The 8,415-nt window shown below is 40.8% G+C and overlaps 1 long non-coding RNA gene across 2 annotated transcripts; it reads left to right on the forward strand.

The window, feature by feature from the left end:
• The first annotated feature begins 1,466 nt into the window (after positions 1-1,466).
• Positions 1,467-8,050, forward strand: LOC120441536. Of its 2 annotated transcripts, XR_005614154.1 has the most exons (6): positions 1,467-2,072; positions 2,891-3,109; positions 4,112-4,274; positions 4,781-4,886; positions 6,499-7,031; positions 7,129-8,050. It is a non-coding gene; the product is annotated as an uncharacterized LOC120441536 (long non-coding RNA). The 2 variants fall into 2 exon arrangements; XR_005614153.1 differs by lacking the exon at positions 1,467-2,072 and having other exon boundaries at positions 2,595-3,109.
• Positions 8,051-8,415: the final 365 nt, after the last annotated feature.

Here is an 8,415-nt window from a genome sequence, read left to right on the forward strand (position 1 = left end):
TGGACCAACAAGTGCAATCTGTGTTCAGACAAGTTTTGAGCAATAAAAAAAAGTAGCTTATACGTGACATCCTTTATTTGTTGACGAAAACAAACAAACTGAAATGAAGTGATCATGATGCACTGGGATATTGAATTGTATCCTTGACATGATCATTGGAATTGAATTGAAATGCGAGTAGGGCTGGATACCAAAACTCGATACCTTTTTAGTGCCGACCGAAAACATTCGGTAGGTATCGATACTGAAAAATAGAATATTTTTCGGTGCAAAATTTCTGTACTTTTCCAATAAAATCTCTGTTAATGAGCCAAACAGCTCTCTTCCTTCTGTTGCTGCACATAACGCGCCAGCAGCTCGAGTGCGTCTGTGGGCTAAAAAGATGATTTGCAAACAATGAAAGTGTTACAGCTGCAGAGAGCAATGGCGGTCTCTTTGTAAGATGTTTACATAGCTAATATTTGCAAACTATGGCATTTTTATAATAGCCATATTGTCACTGGCTGATTTAGTTCTGCTTAAGCAAAGCAAGTGTCAGCAAGCTAAGCAGGGCATTCCAGTCATCTTTCTGTCTTATTCTAGGCAATGTTTAGCTGATGCAGGAAATACAAAGCAGTTGAGTGAAGTGGCACAGCCTGTCTTTCTTGGGTCATCGGCAAATGAGTTGCGGTTGATGACCCGGTCCCCTGGAAGCACAAGAGCCAGGCCAAAGTGAAAGGATAAATAAATGAATAGTATTTAAAAGATTGAAGTTTAAGCTGTGAAGTGGTAAAAGTAATAGAGGTTAAAGCTGTGTTGAATACTAAGGTAAAATAGTGTAAATAAATGAAATGAGATAAAAAGTGTTGGTTGAATTTGAATTGCAGTCCCCTTGGGGGAAAAAGAAAGAAGGATTCAAGTACAGAGCAAGGCTAGGATTAGATCCAGAGCCGCGTGTGAAGCAGTGGATTCGAACCTTGGACCTTGGTATTTGAAACCTGCTCACATAACCCGTCAGCCACCTGCCGGACCAAGTAAATGTGGGCAAATTTGTTCCATTTAAAGTGCACAGTCTTTCTTGATGAAACGAGTACCTATGAAATGGTTTGCAAAGAGTCAAAGTGTTAGAGCTGCAGACAGCTATTCCGCTATGTTTGGAAGCTGTTTACATAGCAAATAACATATACATGTATGTACATAACATATATGTACATAGGTGTATATGTTGCCATGGAGACACAGTCACTCACATTAGCGGGCGGTGCATGTTTAGTAGAGTGAATGAGGTGATTGTGCGCACAGTGTGATGATGATGATGATGATGTTGAGTTATAAAGCAGGTTAAAAGAAGCACAGCTGACAGTCCCCAGCTGCAGATGGCGGGAGCGCGGGGTGTGCCCTTTAAATAGAGCAGAATTGCCGCCGTTGGATTGGCCCGCCAAGTGGCCTATGGGAAAGCGTGACTTGGCCTGTAAGCAGAGTTTGAATGCGTGCGTGCCATCTGCATACGCTCTGTACTCTTCTCAGTACACCTTCAGCCAGCTTAATCTGGCAAGTCTGTAGAGCTCCAGACTTGCCAACCTAAGCTGGTGAGTCTGTAGAGAGAGCTCCAGACTCACTCTGCCTTTTTACCCTTTTCTTCAAATCCCTCCTTAACTTTTGCCTGGCAACAGGGCAATTTTTCACACACAACATGGCTTCAATCTCTCAACAAATGCTCCCAACTCACTCAATTTCCGCTCCATCCACACAATTTACACATCAAAACATAGCGATTTTCCTCACTGTCATTAGTTAGTTTTCCTTAGTAGACAGTTTTCCAGTTACACAAGGTTTTGTAACAGCAAGAAACGGCGGTTTTAACTTCTCATTGTACACTACAAATTTAAGCTTTGTTCATAGAGCTGGCAGTAGCCCACGTTTAGCTCAGCGAGTAGAGAAGGCTTAGCGGTCCTGGTTCAAAACCTCCCAGCAGCAGTATGTTTTGAGCACACACCTCAGCTTTTTTGCCTCTTTTCAGCAGACCATTTGCAGCTACACCAGTCACTACTTTACATCCTTTCTTTTTTTGGTGGATATACCAGTGCTTACAGGTAAGACCATTGAAATGCCCACCATTTATAGAGTGCCAGCGAGTGTCAGTAATGTTAATGTGCTTGTGTGGAATAATGACTCTCCCATTGTGCAAAAATGAAGCCAAAATATCCCGCTTGTGGGAGCTGCACGTTGCACTTTTGGAGCCGTCACTTCAGGCTCCCGTACACTTTTTAGGTAGGCAGACTGATCCAGTTTATCTGCTAATGGGTTTACCTCGACTGACTACTCGATCAATTAAGGTGAATACAACCACGTCATTATGAAAAAGACACACAGCTTATCATCTTATCTTCTACAACACCTAAAATCACTCTGTTAATTTGTTTGCTAGATTAGCCGCTAGCATACACACTGTGTTAGAGGCTTGCTGCTAGCTAGTTAGCATGCTACACCCCTGTTACTCTAATACTCTGTATTTTTTGAATAATTCAGCACTTCTTAGGTTTTGTTCTCCATTTTTAGACAGTAATGAGATCAGCTGCACAGTCCACAGAAGTCCAGAGTTACTTTTAATATCAAAAATGTAATGCTGTCCTTTGGGATTTTAACATAAGACTGTGAGTGTAATGGATTTACAACTGTTTAAATGTTCGGAGCACTCTACAGCCTGGTAAGATGGAAACTTTAAAGAACAGCAGCAGAAGGTTTCAGTAGTGTAGTGTAATTATTTGGTTTAATTTAATAATAGAGTCCACATTATTATTAACAGCTACATCCACCCCGGGAAATGTGTGGTGAGGGAGAACATCAGGACCAAGCTGGGTTTCCTTGGTCCAGAGGTTTGGAGAAAGTTCTTCCCTTTCTTTCATCACAGCTGTCCTGTGCCAGATGTTCTGTTGACCCACTGAGAGAGGCATAATTGGAGAAACATCAGGAAGACTGAAGCTGATCGCAGGAATCAAGGAGGACCTCGAGATCTTCACCACCAGCTCCCTCACAAGGAAATCTTCCGAAGTCCACTGTAGGCACGGCCCAGAAGATGGATAAACCCAGCATTTCGTGAACACACTGGAACTAATCTATCTTCATAACAGTGAGTTTTATCAACAGATCATATGTTCTTGTTACATAGTCTCACGATAACGATTATACACAAATCAGTGGTGTAATATAACTGTAGCAGCTATGTGGTGTAGCTTATACCAACATGTACTGTGTGCTCTGGACTTTGTAGGTGAAGGCAGCATAGGTCACTACAAAAAGCTTTCATGGTCAACATTTGTACGACTATGAAGCAAAAACGTTTTTAAGGAATTCATAGATAAAACTTTATGAATCTCTCGGGTGGGTTCAACCTAGCATGCATATTAATCTGCCTTACAATAAACACACTGACATTATTTGGAACTTGAATTGAATGGATTAAGCCTAGTGCTAGGCATAAAGTTGTTTAAATGGAGGTCTTCACTGAATTCTTTTAATCTGGGACTAGAAATAATCCATATCTGGGAAACACTTTGAAAACATCTTTAGTAAACATTATAAAAAACATAAAAAAATAAAAAATGAAATCCTACCCACAGAAAGGCAGCAGCTCTCTCCTGTGTGTAGAGACAAGGTCCAAGTTTCTGACCGCCAATCATTTACAGAGAAAAAGTAATCTCTGCCTAAATGTAATTGTTTATTATTCTGCAGTGCAGTGGGCGTGAGTTCATTTGGAAATTTGGAAGTTAGGCTGAGTCTTTTATTTGCTGTGGGCAAATGATAAGCCCAGGGGCAAATAATATATGAAGAGAGGGGAAAGATTTTTTATTTCATGACTCTTTGGCATTATGAGGAAACAGTAGCAGTGGCTTATGATGCAGTGTGTCATCTGGAAGTACGGATTAGGTTTGGATGTGCACAAACATGAAATGCTGACAGGACCCGTCAGGATCACAGCGGTTTTTTGAAGAGAGATGAGAGAAAAAATACATCACAGTACCTCCGGCCGTGCTTGTTCTGGCTATTGTGATGTTAGGGTTAGGGATGCGTTCACTGTTTTCTAATGAAGTGTGTAAATCTTTAATGATATTTATTTGCTTGGGTATTTTAGGAGTGTTTTTCTAAACATGGAGAAAAAGATGGAAGAAACCGATCTGAATTTCCGTCTCCTGCCTCCGATGATCACTGTGACCTCAGAGGGCAACTGGTGTGCAAAGCTGGAACTGGAGTGAGGGAGAGAGGAGTCATCATCCAGCTTGAAAGAAAACATCCGGGTAAAGTGATGTGGATCAGTGGATAAATTACTATGTATGTTTACTATTTTATCTCTACTATGTACAGCACTTTGGCTCAACCCGTGTTGTTTTTAAATGTGCTTATGAATACATTTTGATTTGATTTTTGATTTGACACTGTAATGAGTACAGTTTAGAAATAAATACTGTAATGAATAGTGTTTATAAATAAGTACAGTGCAAGTGTTCCTGAGTGTTAACAGCACAGTTAACCTTCAATCAGGGTGGAGGTAGGGCATGTTTGACAGCCTGTGGGTAAAAGCTTCTATTGAGTCTGATTATCTTTGACCTGATGGATCTGTAGCGTTTACCAGAGGGAAGGGGGGAAAACGTGAGTGTCCAGGGTGCGAGGGGTCCTTGATGATGATACTGGCTTTCCGCTACAGTTGAACCAGAGTGTGCAGCCGTAGGTCAGAAGAACATATGAGACACTTTGACTGTTCAGTGCAGTGTGGAGCCTAACAAAGATCTGTTTTGTGTCCCAGCTGATCAGCAGGAGGAGAAAAGTCTGACGGAGCAGCAGAGGAACATTTTCAGCCGTTTGCACTCAGCTCAGCTACTACAGAGAAAATGATGAGCTCAACACAGAAGGTGAGGAAAAATACCACTGTTTCACCAAATGGATTGGATTTAATTTAATTTACATATATATGTGTACACACACACACACACACACACACACACACACACACACAAATACACATTGAAAGCACCACAAACGGTAGCCTGATATCAGACAGAACTGTCACATAATATTAAACAGAAGCTGTCAGCTGAGCTCTGTAGAGTGGGCAGTTATAATGAAGCACTTTATTTGTAAGTTCAAGTTACTCTTCATGTTTTTGGCCAGCAGATGTCACCAAGAGGACTGTGTTGAAATGCTTTGAGTAACGAACCCTTTTTCAATAACAATAATAATAATAATGCTTTATTTAAAAGGAACAGTGCAGTTTAACATAGTCCAAGTATAAAACATAAACCTGATGTACTGCACATGAGTTTATAGCTATTGCTAATTTCCAACCATTGTCCCTTGTTGTGCTTACATTGCTTATAATACAAGCTTCAGTGTTTCAGAAAGCTTCATTTGGCCATCACTGATATCAATAACATCCGTAAACTCTCTCCATACTCTTTTCCGTCCATGCTACAGAGGTAGCCCCTCGTTTAGGAGTAAGGTCCTCGATTTGTTTTGACTGGTCCTTTTGTTTGAAGCTACCTTTTCTCCCTGTGAAATACAGCAGCTGGACCTTTAGCTAGCAACACACTGTGAGACAAACTGCACACAAACATTTTGTGTGCTTTCCAATTTTTGTTGAGCTGATAAAAATGCTGCATTTGAAATTAGCTGCCACTTAAAAACTGTTACTCCATTTATGCTCGCTCGTCTGTCTGTGTAGCTAGATGCTGAAGTACTGTGACAGCAACGTATGAGCGCTGCAGTCATTCCAGTGTTGTGCCGAGAAAAGACAAAAAAGCACTGGCCCACTTTGACCCCTGACTATGGCCCCCACTTTTCTTTCTTTCATTTTCATGTGTCATACTCTGGTGATTAATGCACCATCTGGATTGCCTTTCATGTGTTACTGTTTAAGCTCAAATCAGTTTGATGTTTGATGCCTGCAGTGATGAAATAACTCCTCTCAAAGGCCTTACACCAAAAGTAACACATCTGTTTTCAAAATGTAAGGAGTATAAAGTACAGATTATTTTTTTAAGTAGGGAGTAAAAGTTGTTTTTTTTTAAAAAAAAACAACAACCTTAGTTTACAAACAGACTCTGACATTTTCCTTCACTGAACCAAGCTTGCAACTATTACACTGGATTTATTATCATTGAATAAACTAGCAAATTATAGAAATATATGATAGGAAACAGGAGAAAGAAATATAAGAGAGTATAGACCTGGTAAACATGTATTACTATTCTGAGTGTGTTAGCATGCTAGCATGAATATTTGTGTACAAGCAGGAGGGATGGGCGGGATTTTAGAGTGTTTGAACAGTCATTCAGTATTTTTAACACCAAGTTGGATGTAATGTGTTACTGTTACCAGTAGGTGGTGATAAGAGACCTTTAGGTGTTTGGTGCCACACTCCACCTTCAGGTTTAAAATTAGTGTTAATGGAGGGACTTTGAAGGTTCAGTTTGTTCAACGACTGCATTTCACTCACTGCCTGTGTTTGTATCTCTGTCGCTGCAGGACCAACACGGACCGAAAAGTCAGCGCTCTCAGGAGGCCGACAAACCTCACAGAAGAAAGAGAGAGAAAAACTACAGCTGTGACGAGTGTGGGAAGGATTTTTCTCGCAAAGCTTCACTATCAAGGCATCAAGTCATCCACACTGGAGAGAGACCGTTCAGCTGTGACTTGTGTGGAAAGTCTTTTCCCTGGGATAGTTGCCTAAGAAAACACCAACTCTTCCACAGTGGAGTTAAAGCGTACAGCTGTGATCAGTGTGACAGAGCTTTTGATCGCAGTTGCAGCTTACAGAGGCATCTGGTTACCCACTCTGGAACTAAGACATACAGCTGTGACATTTGTGGAAAAACTTTCAGTCGGCGAGACAGCCGAAATAGACACCTACGCATTCACACCAGACATGTTGTGTACTGGTGTGATCGGCATGGCCAACGGTTTATAACAGATGCACAGTAACAAAGCCACATGTTTACCCACACTGAGGAGAAACCTTATAAATGTGACCTGTGTGAGAAGACTTTTGAACTGAAAAAGTAATTGGACGTTGGCAGAGATGCTCTTTATTTCAGGCGACGTTCACGATGCAAATGTTGAAGGACTGACTTCAACTGTCTTTGTGTCTTTGTTTAGAAGCAGAGCGACGCAGATGGATCCAGTTCTCAACCCTGTCATCGCTGTGGTGGTGGGAAAGACTTTTGTTGTGACCTTTGTGGAAAATCTTTCGGTCATGCAAAGAGCCTAAAAATACATCAACGTAGACACACTGGAGAGAAACTGAAATACTGCAAAGAATGTGGGAGAAGCTTCACCAGATCACATGAGTTAAAACACCATGAAGTCATTCACAGTGGGGTTAAAAAGCACCTCTGTGATCAGTGTGGGTCATCGTTCACCACTGCAGGTGAGCTTAAAACACACAAACGAGTCCACACAGGAGAGAAACCATACAAGTGCACACACGGTGACAAGAGCTTCTCACAATCAAGTAGTCGTAACCATCATGAACATACCCACGTGGAAGGAAACTACAGCTGTGACCGGTGTGACAAGACTTTCAGGAATCTCAGTTTATACTCTGAACACAAACGATCCCACGCTGCTGATAAACTGTTTCACTGCTACAAATGTGCAAAAACCTTCACTTCACTATCTGTTCTGTGCAAACATCAGCGTGATCACGCGGGCGGAAATCATTCCCATCTCCGGATCACGGTGAATCTGGTGTCAGGGTCAGACTTAAAACTGTTGAGATCAGGCTCCACAGAGTTCAGCTGGAATCTCATGTAAAGAACTGATGAGGCTGCTGTAAATATAAATGTTCCTGCAGTTACATCTTAAGCTTTCTAAACTCTTCTACTTTAGTGTTCTTATCGAGTGGTTAGCTTTGTTTTGTTGGAAGAAGCAATCTGTTGTTATGTAATCAAGTTGTTATTGAATGTATTTTGATCCATGTGTTCTGTAGGTGTTCTTTGTTCAGGCTGTCTGTGTTATGAAACGTTGCAACGGTTAAATAAAAAATCCAAATGTTCAATAAAGAAATGGTTTAATGACAGTTTGAGCCATGATGTCATTTCCTGTTTTTCAGAGTAAAGACTCGAGGGATGAATGGAAACATGTTTACAGTCAGAGTCAGATGAACTGTTTTCAGTGACACAGATGGAGGTTTATCAGAGGACACTTGGCTTTCCCTCCCTCACACTGAACAGGGTTCCTGCAGCTTATTACAAACTCTGATCTTAAATTCAAGAAAAATAAGATCTTTCAAATCTTGTATTATTTTTTTTTCAAACTTGCTGTTTAAACTTCTGAATTTCTTTTCAAAAATTTTTAGGAAAATAATCTTTTATAGTTGTGGTTTCATTTGCTCAGAGTTTATCAGCGTTTCCTGATACAAGGCAGGATGGATCCATGCTTTTG

The sequence above is a fragment of the Oreochromis aureus genome, linkage group 8 (genome assembly GCF_013358895.1).
Source record: "Oreochromis aureus strain Israel breed Guangdong linkage group 8, ZZ_aureus, whole genome shotgun sequence".
Lineage (NCBI taxonomy): Eukaryota > Metazoa > Chordata > Actinopteri > Cichliformes > Cichlidae > Oreochromis > Oreochromis aureus.